The 20397-nt window shown below is 47.5% G+C and overlaps 1 non-coding gene across 1 annotated transcript; it reads left to right on the top strand.

The window, feature by feature from the left end:
- The first annotated feature begins 19313 nt into the window (after positions 1-19313).
- On the top strand, positions 19314-19418 carry LOC119621632 (U6 spliceosomal RNA). The gene has a single exon (XR_005238179.2). It is a non-coding gene; the product is annotated as a U6 spliceosomal RNA (small nuclear RNA).
- Positions 19419-20397: the final 979 nt, after the last annotated feature.

Raw genomic sequence — 20397 nt, 5'->3', positions numbered from 1 at the left:
CTGGGATTATAGGCACGCGCCACCACACCGGCTAATTTTTATATTTTTAGTAGAGACAGGGTTTCACCATGTTGGTCAGGCTGGTCTTGAACTCCTGACCTTGTGATCCACCCGCTTCGGCCTCCCAAAGTGTTGGGATTACAGGTGTGAGCCACCGTGCCCGGCTTTTTTTTTTTTTTTTTTTTTGTATTTTTTAGCAGATACGGGGTTTGACCGTGTTGGCCAGGCTGGCCTCGAATGCCTGACCTCAGGTGATCCCTACATCTTGGCCTCCCAAAGTGCTGGGATTGCAGGCGTGAGCCACCGCGCCTGTCCTCTTGACAGTTTTTATTACAAATAAGAAGCTTGAAAGTTCTCTATATTGCTGTGGCGGGTACTATGAGAATCTTAGGCAGCAGGTCTTGAAGAACTGTTTGAGAAATGTTTTAGGGTTTTGCTTCTCTCTGGTTAGAACCATCTCCAAATGGTTTTGGAAGTGGAGTTCGTAAGTCAGATGCTTTCAGACAAAATATACAATGTCTTTCTCTAGAGATCCACTCCTAGGCTTTATGTTCCTTCCTTTCCCACTGTAAAACATTGCAAGAACAAGCTGCTGAGCCCTCGGCTGGGTGCTTGGGTGTCAATGAGTTTTAAATGGGATGGAATATGGGTTGCTGTTTTTGCTTTCATTTTTATGGCATGGGTAACGTAACTTGACTTTGTCTTTAAAAATTTCACAAAACAAATCAACAGTATTTACTAAATCACTTTTTAAACGTGTTTTCAAAGTGCTGCTTTTGCATTGAAGGATGTCCTCCTGAAGACCACGCTGAGTTAAGAGACTAATAGGAATCGTGTGAGTGAGGCAGAGTGGGATGAGGGCTGTTCCAGAGACAGATGTGCCCTGGGAGACCAGGAGGAAAGCAGGCAGGTTGAGCTGTCCTGTTGGTTGTTAGCAGGACAGAACCAGGAGGATGCAGAAGCATTGATAGCTGAGATGCACAGCACAGCCCCAGTGGGGGCATCTCTCTTTTTTTTTTTGGTTTTTTTGAGACAGAGTCTTACTCCGTTGCCCAGGCAGGAGTGGAGTAGCGCCATCTCAGCCACTGCAACCTCCGCCTCTGGGGTTCAAGCAATGCTGCTGCCTCAGCCTCCCAAGTAGCTGGGATTACAGGCACCTGCCACCATGCCTGGTTAATTTTTTTGGTATTTTTAGTAGAGATGGGGTTTCACCATGTTGGCCAAGCTGGTCTCGAACTCCTGACCTCAGGTGATCCACCCGCCTTGGCCTCCCAAAGTGCTGGGATTACAGGTGTGAGCCACTGCGCCTAGCTTCTTTTTTTTTTTTTTTTTTTTTTTTTAATAGAGACAGGGTCTTCTTGTGTTGCCCAGGCTGGTCTTGAACTCCCGGGTTCAAGGGATCCTTCCAACTTGACCTTCCAAAGGGCTAGGATTACAGGTGTGAGCCACCATGCCCAGCCCCGGGGGGGCCTCTCTTTTGAGTCAAAGGCGGTTTGGAGGTCTAGCACAGCCAGGCTTTGCTCTGGACATGATACAATGAAAGAAGATAACAAGCAGTAACAACTGGTAATAGTAAAATAGTAACAAATGGTATGTATTGAATACCTACTGTGTTCTAGGCACTGTGCTAGGAGATTCACATGCTTTATGTCATGTGAGCCTACGATGTGGGTTACTATTATTAGTCCCACTTTACAGGTAGGGAAACAGCCACAGGGAGGTTAAGTTGTCCATTACCCAACTAGTAAGTGGCCCCATGAGCAGAGGACTCAGGCTTCTAGTGTACTCAGCCACTGGAGGATGATCTTTTTGTGCTGAGATTCAGTTTACAAGTTCTATTATGGGGGAAGTTGGGGGCTTCCTGGTCTCAATCTATCTAAGGCAAGCTTGTCCAGCCTATGGGCTGCCTGTGGCCCAGGACAGCTTTGAACGTGGTCCAACACAAATCTGTTAACTTTCTTTAAATGTCATGAGCCTTTTTGTGTGTGTGATTTATTTTTATTTATTTGTTTTAGTTCATCAGCTATTGTTAGTGTATTTTATGTGTGGCCCAAGACAATTCTTCTTTTTCCAGTATGGCCCAGGGAAGCCAAAAGATCGGACACCCCTGATCTAAGGAGAAGGAGCTTTTGGAAAGGACTGGCTGGATCGGTGGCAGAGGGAGAACGGATGGGGCTCATCTAGCGAGCAGGGATCTGTGCAAAGGAATCAGGACATAGGCACAGTAGCACCACAGGGCGACAGGTGTTAATGTGGGGGCTGAGGGGAGGGAGCAAGAGTACCTCTCAGTGGGTGTGTGTTCAGGGAGAAATGAAGAGAGTTGGGGTTGTCGCAGAGTTGAATTGGGAGCTCTGGGAGCAAGTGTATCTGTCAGTATTATAGGAAGGCAGCCATGCTGAGACATAGGACCTGCAGGATGGCCAGTTTGTTTTACAGTATATGATAATAACACTCCACAGTTTTAATACTTCGATGGGCTAAATTGTGTTCCTCCTACCGCCACTGCCCCCTACATTGCTGAAGTCCTTACCCCAGTACCTCAGAATGTGACCTTATTTAGAAATATGGACATTGCACATGTAATTAGTTAAGATGAGTTCCTACTGGAGTAGGGTGGTCCCTGATCCATTAGGCCGGGTGCAGTGGCTCCTGCCTATAATTCTAGAGCTTTGGGAGGCTGAGATAGGAGGATCAATTGGGTCCAGGAGTTTGAGACCAGTCTGGGCAACCTAGTGAGACCCCATCTCTACAGAAAATACAACATTTAAAAAAAACTAGCCAGGTGCAGTGTCATATGCCTGTGGTCCCAGCTTACTCAGGAGGCTGAGGTAGGAGGATTGCTTGAGCCAGGGAGGTCAAGGCTACAGTGAGCTATGATTGCACCACTACACCCCAGCCTGGGCAACACAGTGAGACCCCATCTCAAAAATAAAAATAAAAACTAAAGAAGGAAATTTGAGCACAGATATGCACACAGGGAGAATGGCATGTGAAGATGAAGGCAGAGATCAGCGTGCTACTTCTACAAGCCAAGGAACCCCACAGATTGCTGGCAACCACCAACAGCTCAGGGAGAGGCGTGGAACAGATTCTCGCTCACAGCACTCAGACAGAACCCATCCTGCCGACATCCGGATCTCGGTCGTCCAGCCTTCAGAACTGTGAGACAATGCTTTGCTGTTGTTTAAGCTGCCCAGTCTGTAGTACTTTGTTACTTTGCTCTAGCAAAGTAATACACGTGGCCACGTATCTGATGATAGCCCTGACTGTGATAGAGCCCTGAGGTTTTTGAAACCTGCCTTTGTAGAGGCTGAGAAAATCTGTTTTCTTTCATTTTCCTTTTCTTTTTTCTTTGTTTTCTTTTTTTGAGACAGGGTCTTGCTCTGTCACAAGGACTGGGGTGCAGTGGCACAATCATGACTTACTGCTGCCTCTACCTCCCAGGCTCCTGAGCAGCTGGGACTGCAGACACACGCCACCTGCCTGGCTAACGTTTTAAACTTTTGTAAGAGGTGAGGTCTCACTGTGTTGTCCAAGCTGGTCTCAAACTCTTGGGCTCAAGTGATCTGCCCACCTTGGCCTCCCAAATTGTTGGGATTACAGGTGTGAGCCACCATGCCTGGCCAGGACCTGTTTTATATAAAATTATCTCTAACAGAATGCTACATGAACATAGCTATAAACAGCAAAGTAGAATAAATATACATAAAAAGTATAATGAAAAATTACAATTACTCTCAGCCTCTTGTTCCCCAAGGCTGTCTTCCTGGAGGCCGGCACTGCCAACTCTGTAGCTATTTTTCTTGTATTTTCTACCATTTTTCTAAACAATATGCTTACATTACTATTTATTTTCTCTTTCTTCCCTTCCCTTCCCTTCCCTTCCCTTCCCTTCCCTTCCCCCTTCCCTTCCCTTCCCCCTTCCCTTCCCTTCCCCCTTCCCTTCCCTTCCCCCTTCCCTTCCCTTCCCTTCTCCCTTCCCTTCCCCCTTCCCTTCCCTTCCCCCTTCCCTTCCCTTCCCCCTTCCCTTCCCTTCCCTTCCCCCTTCCCTTCCCTTCCCCCTTCCCTTCCCTTCCCCCTTCCCTTCCCTTCCCCCTTCCCTTCCCTTCCCTTCTCCCTTCCCTTCCCTTCCCCCTTCCCTTCCCTTCCCCCTTCCCTTCCCCCTTCCCTTCCCTTCCCCCTTCCCTTCCCTTCTCCCTTCCCTTCCCTTTCCTTTCCTGACGGAGTCTCACTCTGTTGCCCAGACTGGAGTACAGTGGGGTAACCTCAGCTCACTGTAACCTCTGCCTCCCAGGTTCAAGTGATTCTCCTGCCTCAGCCTCCCAAGTAGCTGGGATTGCAAGAGTGCACCACTATGCTTGGCTAATTTTTGTATTTTTAGTAGAGATGGGGTTCCACCATGTTGGCCAGGCTGGTCTCGAACTCCTGACCTCAGGTGATTCACTCGCCTCAGCCTCCCAAAATGCTGGAATTACAGGCGTGAGCCACCACGTCCAGCCACATTACTATTTCTTGATTTTCGACTTTGCACACTACTTGTTAACTTCCAATCATGGTAGCGGAGGAGACGCTCTCCTTCCCATACCCCCTTCTGTATCCTTGTATTCCAGTACTTTATGAAATAAATGACGACTGTTCACAGAGGGGAGCTGTTCACCTCTGAGCCATGTAGTGTTCTAGGACAACACTCTGTGATTAAACAACCCTTTTCTCCGTCTGGACTTAATGGTAGCTTCTTTTTTACATTTGTCTGATTTTCTCTGAACTTACGTGTTCCCCCAATGCCCTAGCACCTCTGCCATATTGCAATCAACAGTATTTTTTGACTCTGAACCCTTTATTTTTTTTCCCTAGGTGGTCCCTCTGACCTCCTCCTCCAACGTGGACAGAGGTGGCTTAGGCCACAGTGCCAGCTCCTGAGAGGGAGGAGGAGGTGTCTTTTGAAAGTGGCCAGCAGTTTTCTGGGTTTGGAGGTGGATGTTTCAGTTCACTGTGGAGGTGAAGTCCTTTGATTTCATGAAGGCCTCTGGGACAGGCAGCTGCGCTCTTGTTGTTCCCCTCTGAGGGGCTTCACAGTTCTGGCTTGGGCGTATTAATCAGGCGTGCAGGCTGAGGCAGTCCTGAGTCCAGGGGAGATATTGTCTGAAGGTGTGAACAGCTGAGCTCACTCCTGTGGAAACTGGTGTTTTTGTCAGTGGTTGTTTTTTTGGCAGGGTGTGTTTTTTTGGCAGTTGCTGAAAGTTGCTTGTAGGAGATAACGGAGTGGCTGAGGGTGGAAGGTACATTTTCTCCATCCGTGCACAGAATCAGCACTGCTGGGTCACACAGGGTGTAGAGGTCTAGAGCACTGACGGAACCCCGGGCCTGGAACCTGGCAGCCCCGTGGGCACTGTGCTATTAGAGGTAGTGGCCCCAAGGCTCCTATTGGTGGACCTCAAGCCACAGAAGCCAGGCCAGAAGAAGGATACAATGATGACTGGGACTAATTGGTTCAACAGCTATGGGGGACCCTTTTGTGGACTCCTTGAAAGACCCAGGGAATACTTCTGCAGAGCTGGGGCTGAGGGCCTGCATTCATCTGGTGCCTCAGAATCATTGTGACATGGGGTATCAGTGCAAAGGGATCTCACATCTCCCCAGTCTGCTGGAAACTGGGTGTATGAGCATAAGACCTTCAGAATGATTCACAGTGATAGGCAGGGTATGTTTACCCCCATTGACAGCCAAAGAGTCTGAATCTCAAAGAGGCTTCGGTCATGAAGCGTCAGGAGTGGAATGAGACCCCAGGTCAGGTGCTTTCCCACTACCGCGGAAGATGGAAGTCACGTTGCTGCAAAGTAAAAGGGAAGTAACGGCCCCATCGGACCATTTAGGGTCCTAGGAATGAAGTATTTATTATGTTCAGTTCTGGGAGTCGCATTTTAAGAGAAACAAGAACTTACTTCCTAGATGGAAATCAGGTTGGTGAAACAGACTGGGTGTGCCGTTTTTGGCTTTTGTAACATCAGAGGGTCCTCCCCAGTCAGTGTTAGCAGCCCTGGGAAACAGAGTTATCTAGGGCTTCCAGACACGAGCCCAGTGTTGTCACCGGGCACCATGGTATGCTCAGTGCCATGGGCGAGCGTGGCTGTCATCTGCCCAGGGCCATTGCCCATGTAGCTAATGTCCTCTGTAGACAAGCACCCCTCTGTTGCAGCCTCGTAAGTGAGGTGATTGTAGATGTCATGCCTGACTAGTTCATCCCTTTCAGGAAGTGAACTTCCTTTTGCCTCAGTTTCACAAATATGGGGGTTCATGCAGTCTCCCCTCACATCCCAGGCAGCTGCCCTGACAGTGGGATAAGGCGCTGACAAGCAGCCATGTTCCCTCTGCTAACAGGGACAATGTCCCCATACCTGCTCCTTTCCCAGCTCTGGAGCTAGAGTATGAAAGGCAGGGTGGCGCTTTAGTGACTGGGGGAGCTGTTGATCTCAGACACCAGCTGCTGTGATTCCTAGGACACTTCTCATCAGTGGGAAGCGAATGGGGGTCTCCCATGTTCTGGTTCTCCAGTCAGGTTGAATTTGTTGTTTTGTTTTTGTTTTTGTTTTGAGATGGAGTCTGGCTTTGTCGCCCAGGCTGGAGTGCAGTGGCGTGATCTTGGCTCACTGCAACCTCTGCTTCCCAGGTTCAAGCGATTCTCCTGCCTCAGCCTTCTGAATAGCCAGGATCACAGGCACCTGCCACCATGCCCGGCTAATTTTTGTATTTTTAGTAGAGACGGGGTTTCACCATGTTGGCCAGGCTAGTCTTGAACTCCTGACCTCAGGTTATCCACCTGCCTCGGCCTCCCAAAGTATTGGGATTACGGGCGTGAGCCATTGCTCCCGGCCGAATTTGTTTTTTTTCAGGAAAATCCTTACTGAAGTTTCAAGGTTCCCATTCTAGTGATTTTTTAATCCCTATTGAATTCAAATGTCTCTCTCTCTCTCTCTTTTTTTTTTTTTTTTTTTTTTTGAGACAGAGTCTCACTCTCTTGCCAAGGCTGGAGTGCAATGGCGCGATCTTGGCTCACTGCAACCTCTGTCTCCCGGGTTCAAGCGATTCTTCTGCCTCAGTCTCCTGAGTAGCTGGGATTACAGGCACATGCCACCACGCCTGGCTAATTTTTGTATTTTTAGTAGAGACAGGGTTTCACCATGTTGGTTAGGCTGGTCTCGAACTCCTGACCACATGATCTGCCCACCTTGGCCTTTCAAAGTGCTGGGATTACAGGTGTGAACCCCCATGCCCGGCTTCTAATCTCTTTATGTTTACAGATTTGTGTTTGCCTCACTCACAGCTACTATTTATATTTTTACTGAGCTTCCTCAGACAAGGTTAAGGAGCTGCTTTTCCTGATTTCTTTTGAGTTTTGGTGCCCCATGTTTGGAGTTCATAATTACACAACCTCAGGGGTTTTCTGGGGGTTAGGGGAAAACAGTAGCTTGAAGGCTCAGGAGGTGGCTGGAGTTCTGGAAATAGAGTCCAGAACATAGACTTAGAAAACCCCGATGAACCTGTATGACCTGGTCCTCCAAGGACTGAGCAATGTTGCGTCTCCTGGCTGTGGAAATACGGTACACAGGGGCTTTCAGAGTGAGCAGGAAGTTGCTGGCTATACCTTCCCAAGCCCCAGAGATGCATTCAGGCTGTCTATTTGAGGATTGTCATTAAGGCTTAGAGAAAATAGTTGAAGCAATTCTTGATTTTTACCAGTTAGTTTAGATTCAGCTGCAACAATCACAACTTAAACAAGATACATAAAATTGTTTCTCATGTATATAGTTGAGGTCTATTATGTCAGCGTCCTCATCACTCAGACTCTCTAGTTCTCTGACTGCCCTCCCTAAGCTGTGTCTCATCCTCATGGTCCAAATTGACTGCTGGAGCTCCAGCCATCACATCTGACTTCCAGGAAGCAGGACAGAGGGAAGGGAGAAGAAGGGCCTATGTTCTTCTTCCTGAAAGAACCATACTATATTTTTGCTTACATCTGTTTGGCTAGAACTTAACATGGCCAGTCCAAATTGAAGAGAGGCTGGGAAATTTAGTCCAGGGAACAGTGTTACTCTGAATAAATGTGGGGTTTGCTACTAAGTGGGAGAAGGGCATTGGTATTGGTTTGGGTTAAGCAGCTAGCAGTCTATCAGAGAAAGCTGGATTTAGTAGCTGTGAAATAAACAGTTACTGGGGTTTGTAGTTCATTTAAGCGCTCTTTGTAACCCTAGGCAGGCCACTTTACTTTTTTGAGCTTCAAAATTTTCATTTACAAAAAAAAAAAAAAAAAGGCTAGGCATGGTGGCTCACACCTGTAATCCCATCACTTTGGGAGGCTGGGGCAGGTGGATCACCTGAGGTTGGCAGTTTGAGGCCAGCCTGACCAACATGGAAAAACCCTGTCTCTACTAAAACTAAAAATTAACCAGGCATGGTGGCGCATGCCTGTAATCCCAGCTACTCGGGAGGCTGAGGCAGGAGAATTGCTTGAATCTGGAAGACAGAGGTTGCAATGAACCGAGATCATGCCATTGCACTCTAGCCGGGGCAACAAGAGTAAAACTCCATCTCAAAAAAAAAAAAAAAAAAACAACTGTGATTAATAGCTGTGATTGTTAAACTGTGTTCAGAGAAGTCCCGGGGTTTCTTGGAGGCACCTCAAGTTTAATGGGAATAACTGGAGCTAAGAGTCCAAGCAAGGGCTTCCCTGTCCCCTTCCCACCCCTTCAACCAGACCAGCTCTCTTCTCTCTGCTTTTTTATGATACTGCAGCTCTCAGCAGCTCTGAAGTTCCATAACAGGTGAGAAACTTCAGGAGCAACCGTAGAAAGTTTCTGGGTTTCGAGAGAAGCAAGTTGGACAGGTTATGTAGGTTCAGGTTTCTGTGGTTCCGGAGGTAGAAGACCATGTTTCTGTAATTGTGAAAATCTAGGGAGGTATCAGGAAAAAGCCTGGTCATCTTTCTCTAATTCCGGAGGTACTGGGACATAATTTTCTTGTCTCTGGGGGCATTAGAATATATTCCCTGAGGTCTGGAATGAAAGGAAAATGAATGCTGAAATACGATCCAGGTTTGGTTCCCTGTTCTGCCTTTTCCTGCTTGATATAGACTTTCTTTGAGCCTTAGTGTATTCATCTTTACAATGGGAATAGTAATACCTACTCAGGACTACTGGGAAAATGAAACATAATCAAGCATGTAAGCTTAGTAGGCTATGAGTCAACGTTCATTTGCTTTAATGTCACCTGTTTATCAGAGGGCCCCACACCCCCGGGTGGGGTGGGTATAGTAGAGAGGCCTGGGCTTAATGATTGAGGCAATTGGTTCGTGAGGCTCAAGGTACAATTGATGGCACTGGATTCCAGAACATCACCCTGAGCAGGTGTGCAGGCTAGTCCCCTGTCTCATGGCGGTGTGGTGGTGTGGTGTTCTTTTTAAGCTAGAGTGTTTAAGAACCAACCAAATCTGGCATCTGGGCTTTGGTTGGGAAGGCGTTGTCTCTCTTAAATCTTTACTCTTTAATTTTTTTTTTTTCTCATCATCAACTAAATACTTTGAAGTCTTTTCCATCTTGAAACAAAAGAAAACCCTTTCTCTCTAGGCAGATGACTCTTCCTGCCTATGTCTTTTTTTTTTTTTTTTTTTTTTTTTGAGACAAAGTCTCGCTCTGTCACCAGGCTGGAGTGCAGTGGCGCAATCTCGGCTCACTGCCACCTCTGCCTCTCAGGTTCAAGCAATTCTCCTGCCTCAGCCTCCCGAGTAGCTGGGACTACAGGCACACGCCACCACACCCAGCTAATTTGTGTACTTTTAGTAGAGATGGGGTTTCACCACGTTGGCCAGGATGGTCTTGATCTCTTGACCTGGTGATCTGCCAGCCTCAGCCTCCCAAAGTGCGGGATTACAGGCGTGAGCCACCATGCCTGGCCCTGATTTTTGTATTTTTAGTAGAGACGGGGTTTCACTATGTTTCCCAGGCTGGTCTCAAACTCCTGAGCTTAGGCAGTCTGCCCACCTCAGCCTCCCAAAGTGCTGGAATTATAGGCATGAGCCACCGTGCCTGGCCGGATGTATGTCTCCATTTTCTCTCTAAATACCTGGTCTTATCCCTATTTCTGAATCACCTGTGGGCTGCCCAAGCTCTCTAATTTACATCAGCCTCAGATGTAAACATACCCCCTTGTCTTCACACCCAGGGACACCACTCACCTACCCCATGCCACTGGGTGAGAGAGTCTGTTATTAAAGTCTCTGGAAAATTCCAAAGAATTATGGAAGAGAAAGCAAAGGAAACAAGACACCACCTGCATGCTTCTGAGGCCATGGCCAGCTAGCCCCAGGGAGTGTCATACCAGCAGCTCCCCTTCCTGGCCACCATCTCCTGCTCAAGCTCCTTTGTTTCCTACATGAAATTTCCTAAAATTATCTTAGCTTCTTTTAATCCCAAGGCCCATGCCAGAATCCTATCTCTGAGGTCACCAGGGGCCCATGAAGGTAACTCTTTCTCTCTATCTGGACCCTTTGACTCACCTTTACCTTTCATGGGAAGGCGAGGGTGGGTGTTGGAGAGCCTCGCCTGTACATGCCCAGTGGGCCCACAAAACACCTTCCCAACCAAAGCACAGCCCACCCTGTGGTATCTACCTCAACCACACATGGAGTTAATAGTTTCAAAGAATATTCTAGGCTTCCTTTTGGTATTAGTCCATTTTCATACTGTTATGAAGAAATACCAGAGACTGGGTAATTTATAAAGAAAAAGTTTAGTGGACTAACAGTTCTACATGGCTGGGAGACATCACAGTCATGGTGGAAAGTGAAGGAGGAGCAAAGGCATGTCTTACATGGCAGCAGGCAAGTGAGTATATGTATGGGAACTGCCCTTTATAAAACCATTAGAGCTCATGAGACTTATTCACTATCACAAGAATAGCACAGGAAAAACCTGCCCCCATGATTCAATGACCTCCCACCAGGTCCCTCCCACAACACGTGGGAATTATGGGAGCTGCAATTCAAGATGAGATTTGGGTGGGGACACAGCCAAGCCATATCACCTTCCTACCAGGAGCACCTGTGGAAAGTGGAAGGAGAAGATCTTTTCTAGAGCAAACTTGGGGGATTATGCTTTGTCCCTTTTGTCTCTTCCTGACATTTATGTGACGTGTCTGCTGCGATGACCCTTCGGGCCACAGGCCCCTATTGACATTCTCTCCTGCCTTGGCTATTGCCACATCACAGTCTTCTGTTTTTTTTTCTTCTACTTCTGTGACTCTTCTTTCTGTCTCCTCCTAGGGTTCCTCTTCTGCTGCCATTTTCTTTCCTTTTTAAAAAACCTTTTATTTAAATAACTGCAGACTTGCAAGAGATCTGTCACACAACAATGTAAATTAACTGAACACTACTGAACTGTATACTTAAAAATGGTAAATTTATGTCTTTTTATCACAATAATATTAGAAAAGGAGAGAATGTTGTTTGAAGGTATAGTGGCACTGCAAAGTGGAGGGGAAGGAAAGAGTAGGGATAGAAGTTGAAATTCTTAGAGGAACAATAATTCGGTTTTCAACTCTATGTAATAAATATTTAGTATTTAATACCTCAAAATAATTTCACACTTATAGAAAAGTAAGAAAGATGCCAGACATGGTGGCTCACACCTGCAATCCCCACACTTTGGCCAAGGCAGGTGGATCACTTGAAGTCAGGAGTTTGAAACCAGCCTGTCTAACATGATGAAACCCCATCTCCACTAAAAATGCAAAAAAAATTAGCCAGGTGTGGTGGCAGGGACCTGTAATCCCAGCTACTCAGGAGGCTGAGACAGGAGAATCGCTTGAACCCGGAAGGTAGAGGCTGCAGTAAGCAGAGATCACAGCATTGCACTCCAGCCTGGGCAACAGAGCAAGAGTCCATCTCAAAAAAAAAAAAAAAAAAAGAGAAAAGTAAGAAAGAATGCTATGACGAATGCCAGCCTACCTGTACTCAGATTCCCCAGATGTTAACAATTTATCACATTTGCTTTATTATTTTATTTTTTATTTTTAACATAGGTTCTTGCTCTGTTGCCCATGCTGAAGTACAGTGGTGTGATCACAGCTCACTGTAGCCTTGACCTCTTAGGCCCAAGTGATCCTCGAACCTCACCTTCCCAAATAGCTGGGACTACAGGCATGTGCCACCATGCCCAGCTAATTTTTTTTTAATTTTTTATTTTTTGTTGAGTTGGGGTTTCCCTGTGTTACCCAGGCTGGTCTCAAACTCCTAGGCTCAAGCGACCCTCTCTTGGCTTCCCAAAATGCTGGGGTTAGCAGGTGTGAGACACTGTGCTTGACCCGCCTTATTACTCTCTACCTGTCATCTATCTGTTCATATTACCTTTTTTTCTGAATCATAGAGAATAAGTTGCAGACATAATTCTCCTTTCCCCCTAAATAGTTCCATTAGTATTACCTTAAAAAGGCATTTTATTGGCCGGGCACAGTGGCTCTTGCCTCTAATCCCAGCACTTTGGGAGGCTGCAGTGGGTGGATCACCTGAGGTCAGGAGTTCAAGATCAGCCTGGCCAACATGGTGAAACCCCATGTCTACTTTAAAAAAAAAAAAAAAAATTTAGCTGGGTATGATGGTGCATTCCTGTAATCCCAGCTACTCAGGAGGCTGTGGCAAGATAGTCGCTTGAACTCTGGAGGCAGAGGTTGCAGTGAGCCAAGATCACACCACTACACTCCAACCTGGGCAACAAGATTGAAGTTATGTCTCAAAAAAAAAAAAGAAAAAAAGGAAAAAAAAGAAAGGCATTCTCTTACACAGTGCAGTGATCAAAATTAGAAACATAACAGAGATATAGTACTATTGTCTAATGTATAAACTTTATTTCAAATTTTGCTAATTGTCACAAAGGAATTGTAGCAAAAAACCTCTTTTTTTTTTTTTTTCTGGTCCAGAGATCAAATCTAGGATCCTACATTGAATTATTTAGCTGTCATGTTTGTTTTTTAGTCTCCTATGATCCAGAACAGTTCTTCAGTCTTTCTTTTTTATGACCTTGGTATTTTTGAAGAGCACAGGCCAGTTATTTTGTATATGTGTCCTTCAGTATGGTTTTGCCTGATGTTCCCTCATGATTAGACATATAATAATTTAGAGTATACATTTTTGGCAGGAATACTACAGAAGTGATGTTGTGTCCTTCTCAGTGCAGCCTATCAGGAGGCATACGATGTCTACCTGTCTCATTACTCCTGATAACTTTGATCACTCAGGGAAGGTAGTGTCTACCAGGCTTCTCCACTGTAAAGTTACTTCTTTCTATGTAACTAGGAAGTGTCATGTATGGGAGACACTTTGAGATTATGTCAATTTCTGTCTGTCTCTTAGCTGATGTTTCCAGACCGCCTTCTGCTCTTCTCTTTCTACAGAGTTCATGGGTTTGCTGATACCTCTCAGACTTTCTCACTGGCCAAGATCGCTTTGGAGACACACAGCCCCCTCACAGGATGTCCTGTAACCACCTCAAACTCAACACTGTCCTTCCTGTCTGAACCTTGTCTCCCATCCCCCATGCCACAAACCTGCCCCTCCTCCCCTATTCCCTGGTGACAGTTCACAGCACTGTCTCACTCCAGGTCATCTATCAGCCTAGACTCCTGGCATTGCTACAGTCTCCTCCCTTCCCCTTGCAGGGCATACACAATCAATGACCAAGTCCCATTGGTCTTAGGCTCCCAGTATTTTGTATTAATCCTGTGGTTCGGGCCATTGTCATCTCAGTCTTGGTATCTTGTCATAGTCTTCTCTGTTCTTCCTACTCAGGATCTTGCCTTCCCTCTCATTCATTCTCTATCATGATAGCAAAGTGAGTTTCCTGAAGCATAGATCCCATTGTGAAGAGAAGAATAGGTGGAGTGGGTGCTGCTGAGAACCCCAGTGGCCTCCCACTCTCCTCAGATGCCAACTAACTCCTTCTTTCAGGTGAAGCCCTGCTCACTTCTCCAACTGCCCCAATTATGTTGACGTTTGCAATTTCCTATTTTTAGTTGCCTTTTCTCCTTGAGTTTTCATGCATTAAATCTGGAGCACCCCCAACCATTTACCAGCTCTTGCTTCTGTTTTTGGATTCAGCTTAGATTTCACATCACTCTTCATGCAGACATTCCCCATCCCATGGGTGTGAGTTAGATGCCTTTCCCAGGTGTTCCCCTGGTACTTGTTCCAACCCTGCTGTGACCCTTTTCACATTTTGAAATGGATTATGTTTATTCTGATGCCTCCACTTTGGCTGTGAGCTCCTCTAGGCCAGGAACCATGTCTTGTCCATTCCTTGTTGGGAAACGTCAACTTTCACATCATCTGGCTCCAAAACACATACTTCACAAACATTTGTTGAATGAGTAAGTGGGCAGGTGGGTGGAGGGTGTGAGTGCAGGCAGGACTGTGGTATAGCTGTGGGTTTTTGTTGAACTAGGGAAAGTTACCAAGACTCTGCTGACTCAGAGTTGGGTTCTGGGGACAGGTTCACCAGTGTTTGGAGGCCAGCTGTCATAGGCCAAGGACATCCAGGAGGAACACCAGCAAAGAGATCAAAAGAATGAAGGCAGGCCCTCATCAGATATTCAAGGTGCTTGTGACCTACAAGGACTGGAACTCCAAAGGAACAGGTTTCCAAAGCCCAGGTGACTCAGATAGGGTTGGGCACCAAGGCTCAGGAAGGGGAACTACCAGATAAGGCAATCAGCAAGGCTTCTGCCCAGGTGGCCAACCACATGGCTGAAACCCTCCATTGACTTGGCAGCCAGTCCAGCCTACAGTTTCCTAGGGAACTGATGGCCAAGCAATCTGTAGCACAACTTGGCATGGAGCCTGGGACATTTTATGAGGGCCAGATGGTTGGACTCTGTGCATTGTCAGTGTTGCAGGGTGGGCAGCTGAGGGTCTTGGGGCAGGACTCAGCATTAGCGCAGGGAGTGTCTGAAGGCTGGAAACTCACACAGGTGAGAAGGACAGGAATGGAGAGTTGGAAGTCAGGAGACCATAGAACCACAGCTTGTGAGAGTTCCAGAGCCAGGTGTTGTTGGTTCTAAGAATCAAGATAAGAAAGTGAGTTAAAAAGAGACTAGGAGTGACCACATAGTTAGAATCTGGGTCAAGACTATTATTCACGCCTTGAGAGCAGAAATCTGGTCTCTCTTTCTCTGCAGTCTTCATGCTGCCTAAAGCACTGCCTGGAAGAAAAGAAGAGTCAGATCAAACTAAGTCAGGAATCTCAGGGGGTTACTTGAAGGTCAGGGCTTGATCATGGAAGAATGAGCTCTTTCCACCCGAGGAGGTAGACATAGTTCCAATAAGAAAACTGACCATACATTTTTAAAGTTTATTTATTTCTGAGACGGAGTCTTGCCGTGTTGCCCAGGCTGGAGTGCAGTGGCACAATCTCGGCTCACTGCAACCTCCGCCTCCCAGATTCAAACTATTCTCCTGCCTCAGCCTCCCGAGTAGCTGGGATTACAGGCACCCACCAACATGCCCAGCTAATTTTTGTATTTTTAGTAGAGATGGGGTTTCACCATGTTGGCTAGGCTGGTCTTGAACTCCTGACCTCGTGATCCGCCCGCCTTGGCCTCCCAAAGTGTTGGGATTACAGGCGCAAGCCACTGAACCCAGCCTATTTATTTTTAAGACGGTATCTCACTCTGTCACCCAGGCTGGAGTGCAGTGGTACAATCATGGCTTACTGCAGCCTTGATCTCCTGGACTCAGGTAATTCTCCTGCCTCAGCCTCCCAGTAGCTGAACCACAAGCACATGCCACCATGTCCAGCTAATTTTTTGCAGAGACAGGGTTTTGCCATGTTGCCCAGGCTGGTCTCAAACTCCTGGGCTCAAGAGATCCACCTGCCTTGGCCTTCCAAAGTGCTGGGATTACAGGTGTAAGCCTGAGATTACAGATTGTGCCCGACCTTTTTAGTTTACTTGCTAGGATTAATACCTGAGTGGAACATTGATGGTAGAACAAAACAAAACATAAGGAAAAAACATTGAAATAATCCTGGTACTAGGGAGAAGGTAATCTTTGCTAAGGGTTAGATTCCCCAGCACCTTGGACACCCTAGCTCAGGTGTGAGAAGGCGGGGCAGTGTGTTGGGTGTGTCCCATTGCTAAACTGACTTGGAGCAGGGCGGAGGCTTCAGGGTGGGAAGCCGAGGGACCGGAAATTAACCTCTAGACCTGACTTGTCCTGAGAAGGCAAGAAGTGACAGAAACAAAACCTAATCAACAGATATCTTCTGTCTTGATCTTACTCATCAGATACTTAGATTGAAGTAGTTCAGAGCAGGCACATGGCAGGCCGAGTTATATAACAGGGAGGGGAAACCGTTTGTCGTCCGTAGTTATAGATGGGGGCACAGTGCTCCATGGATTGGATTTTTTCCTGGTGGCAGCAAGAACTAGGATGTAGGCACACCTGGGCAGTGATTGGAGGGGCTGTCAGACAAGTAGAAAGTCCTGGTCTGCTCATAGTCGGGAACCTGGGCTAGAAGTCCAGGCAGTAAACTCCAGCTACCAGCAACAGGAGCTCTGGGCTCTGAGGCTCCTGGTGGCTTGAGGCAGGAAGCCTGTTACACAAGGGGCCTGGGGCCAGCCCTGTGTCTATGTTTAGGGAGCAGGGAGAGGACTAGGGTGGAGGCAGGCATGTGAAGGCAAGGGAATGGCCACGGAGGCTGCACAGGCGTGTCATTTTCTCTAGTCTCATCAATGACTCTACATGCTCCAAGGCTCCCATCATCATCATCATCATCATCATCATCGTCAAAGTACAATGTGTGAATCACTTCCCATTTGTTCAGTTACCTCACTCTCACAAAACTCTGTAAGTCAGGAATTGTTATTATTCCCAGAAGGGGAAACTGAGGCTCAGTGAGGGTAAGTGACTTGCCAAAGGTCATACACCTAAGAAGTGGCAGAGCCACACTCTGGATCGAGGACTGATGGATCCCAAACTCTAGTAGTCGCTTGGAGGGTTAGGAGCACAGACTGTGGAAACAGATGCGCTACTTGCATGACTGTGGACAACTCTGTGATTCAGTTTTCTCACCTGTGAAATGGGGATGATGGTGATAAAAGAGCTACCTCATAGGGAAGTACTGAGTATCAAGTGAGCAACTGTAAAATATAACTTCAGGAGGAGGGTTGCTCGATTTAGCAAATCAAATATAGGATGCCCAGGTAAATTTGAATGTCAGTTAAACAGTGGATAATATTTGAATTTATTTGTTTATTTATTTATTTTTGAGATGGAGTCTTGCTCTGTCGCCCAGGCTGGAGTGCAGTGGTGCGATCTTGGCTCACTGCAACCTCTGCCCGCTGGGTTCAAGCAATTCTCCTGCCTCAGCCTCCCTAGTAGCTGGGATCACAGACATGTGCTACCATGTCTAGCTAATTTTTATATTTTTAATAGAAACAGGGTTTTGCCGTGTTGGCCAGGCTGGTCTTGTACTCCTGGTCTCAGGTGATCTGCCCACCTCGGCCTCCCAAAGTGCTGGGATTACAGGTGTGAGCCACTGTGCCTAGCCTATTTTATTTCTTTTTTAGACAGAGTCTCACTCTATTGCCCGGGGTGGAGTGTGACGGTGCAATCACGGCTCACTGCAGCCTCGATCTCCTGGGCTCAAGCGATTCTCCCACCTCAGTGTCCTGAGTAGCTGGGACTACCAGCGTGTGCCAGCATGCCCACCTAATTTTTGTATTTTTTGTAGAATTAGGATCTCACCATGTTACCTAGGCTGGTCTCAAACCCCTGGACTCAACTGATCCCCCTGCCTCGGTGTTCCCAAAGTGTTGGAATTTCATGCATGAGCCACCGTGCTCAACCAGATATTTTAGAAAAAAGTCTTACATTGTGTGGGGCATGCCTATGGTAAATATTATTTACGGATTAGCTGAAATTCAAATTTAACTGAGCATCTTTTCTTTTATGTGGCAACCGTGCTGAGGGGACTTCTCGAGTCAGCCTCCACCCATGCGCCTGGCTCGGGTGCAGGGCTGTAGCAAGGCCCGTTTCTTCACTGAAGTCTCTGCCTCCAGGCTTGTGTTCGTGCAGTTTCATGCCCCCTACCCCATGCCCTCTCCTGGCCTCCGGAGCCCTTCCTCACTTCTGGCCTCCTCTTTGTGATCTCCGGTAGTCTTCATGGTGAGTTCTTCCCTGACGGACTGCGCCTTGAGACTGGCTCACATAATTTAGTTCCTGATTATGTAGGTCATGTCCATTTGCTGTTTTTTTCAGGTGAGATACTCTACTCTCCCTAACTAGGCTCTAGTGCCTTTCAGGCAGGGACTGTATCCTCTGGGACCTGAGTGTGGATTGGTTTCAGTAAATCCCTGCTGCTTGAGTGGTTGTAGAAATGGAACCATTCCTCTTCCAGGAACTGGCTAACGAGAGAGCCACTTTGGTTTTCTTTGTATGCTGTTGTGCTGCCAGAGCAAGCCAGCAAAGGCTTGACATCTGCAGGTCGCTCGCAGTCAGCCTCCTGTTGCCCAGCCCACAGCCTGTTTCACTTCTCTTTCTCACATAGGGGGGCGGCTTGGGCCGCAGCTTGTTTTTTCTCAGCCAACAAAGTAGCACCCAGAGTGAAAGGGAGCACACCTCCCTTCAACTACAATAAGGAACTGAACTGGCACAGAGACCCTTAGTATAGAACAGGAGGAGAGACACTGACAGGCACCTTTGTCACACCTCATCTCAGGTGGCATTGTGGCTGTGCTGAGCAGCAGGGTCTGCCTGGCTCCTCTGCCTTGTCCCCTGGCCAGGTCGAGCCCTTGGATGGATACACTGACCTCTGATACTCCTTCCTTCCTGCTCTTGTCCTGTCCCTTGCCTTGGCCAGGCGAGGGCCCGTGCAGAGCCGTGGCTCCAGGCTGCCTTCGCCTGCACTTGTGCCGCTTTGCTGAAGCCTAATGTCTCGAGCTAGGGAGACACTCTCTGAGAGCCACTGTTCTAAAGGTTCTGGGTCAACAGTTGGTGGTGATTCTGAGTGCTCCGTGGCCCTCAGATCCTGATTTTCAGCAATCTAGAAAGACGAGGAATCCCAAGCCAGGATGATGCTCCTCTGCAGCCCCGTTTATTATGCCGGCATCCCTGTGCCAGGTAGGACGTTAGATATGGGCATTACAGGTGCAACTGGTAATCCTGTCTGGGGAGGCCCTGATTTTATCATGAGCAAGTGCATTGTGGGGCATACATAGAGTTGGAAGAGCAAGTCTTTCCCTCAATGCCTTTACCATCTAATGTGAAACAAGTGCTTGCTTTGACAGCCCATATACTAAAAAATTGGAATGATACAGAGAGCATTAGCATGGCCACTGTGCAAGAATGACATGCAAATTCATGAAGCATTCCTTTAAAAAATTAAAATAATGTGAAACAAAATGCGAACAGGCAACCACTGATCCTTTGTTATGTAAATGACCCATCCTCAGTACTGGGTTCTGTGGGTGCTCATTCCCCCAGTTGCTGGAGACGTGGGTGGCTGATGGCTGCTCTTAGTTGAGTCCCTTTCCAGGAATTGCCCTCCTTGCTCAAGGTCACCCCTTTCCTGCAGGACAGCCCATGTTAAGGACTGGTCAATGCCCAGGTGTGGGACCCTAGCTCCAATTCAGGGCAGCTCTGAAGGGCCATCCCAGCTCCAGAGCTCCCTGTGGGATCCTGGGATCGACTGAGGCTCCTCCCTCTGCCCCACCTGTTCCCTTCACTCCCCATCAGTGACAGATCCTGGGGCCATGCTCTGTATCCAGTCTCATCTCAGAATCTGTTTCCTCTGGGAACTCAAGAAATCTATTTGTCCCTAAATCTGGGGACACTAGTGCAGAGGATCAATGCTTCTGGAAGTCCGTGGAGTGTTCACATGGAGAAAGAAGCGAATCTGGCAGTAAAGGAGTCTGACTTCTTTTCCCACCCTCTCTGCACTGGCTCCCTGCTCCTGGAACCCAGGGAGCCCACTCAGAGGGCCTGCAGCTTTGACCCCACCTATCTGCTCATCCCCCTTCCACCCATACTTGGCATTTCCACACCAACTCATGTCCCTTCACATCCTTCCTTTTCCTAACTAATCTCTAAGCTGTGACCTTTTGTCATTCCCATAAAAGTCACTGGGTAGATACCATCTTCAAGAAGAGATAAAAAGAGGCCAGGTGCCATGGCTCATACCTGTAATCCCAGCATTTTGGAAGGCCGAGGTGGCAGGACTACTTGAGCTCAGGAGTTCAAGACCATCCTGGGCAATATAGCGAGACACTGTCTCCACTAAAAGTTAAAAAAAATAGCTGAGTGTGGTGGCTCACACCTGTGGTCCCAGCTACTCAGGAGGCGGAGGCTGGAGGATG

The sequence above is a fragment of the Chlorocebus sabaeus genome, chromosome 21, assembly GCF_047675955.1.
Source record: "Chlorocebus sabaeus isolate Y175 chromosome 21, mChlSab1.0.hap1, whole genome shotgun sequence".
Classification (NCBI taxonomy): domain Eukaryota; kingdom Metazoa; phylum Chordata; class Mammalia; order Primates; family Cercopithecidae; genus Chlorocebus; species Chlorocebus sabaeus.
Note: the sequence above shows the minus strand (reverse complement) of the source record. Positions and strands in the feature narration are given on the sequence as shown.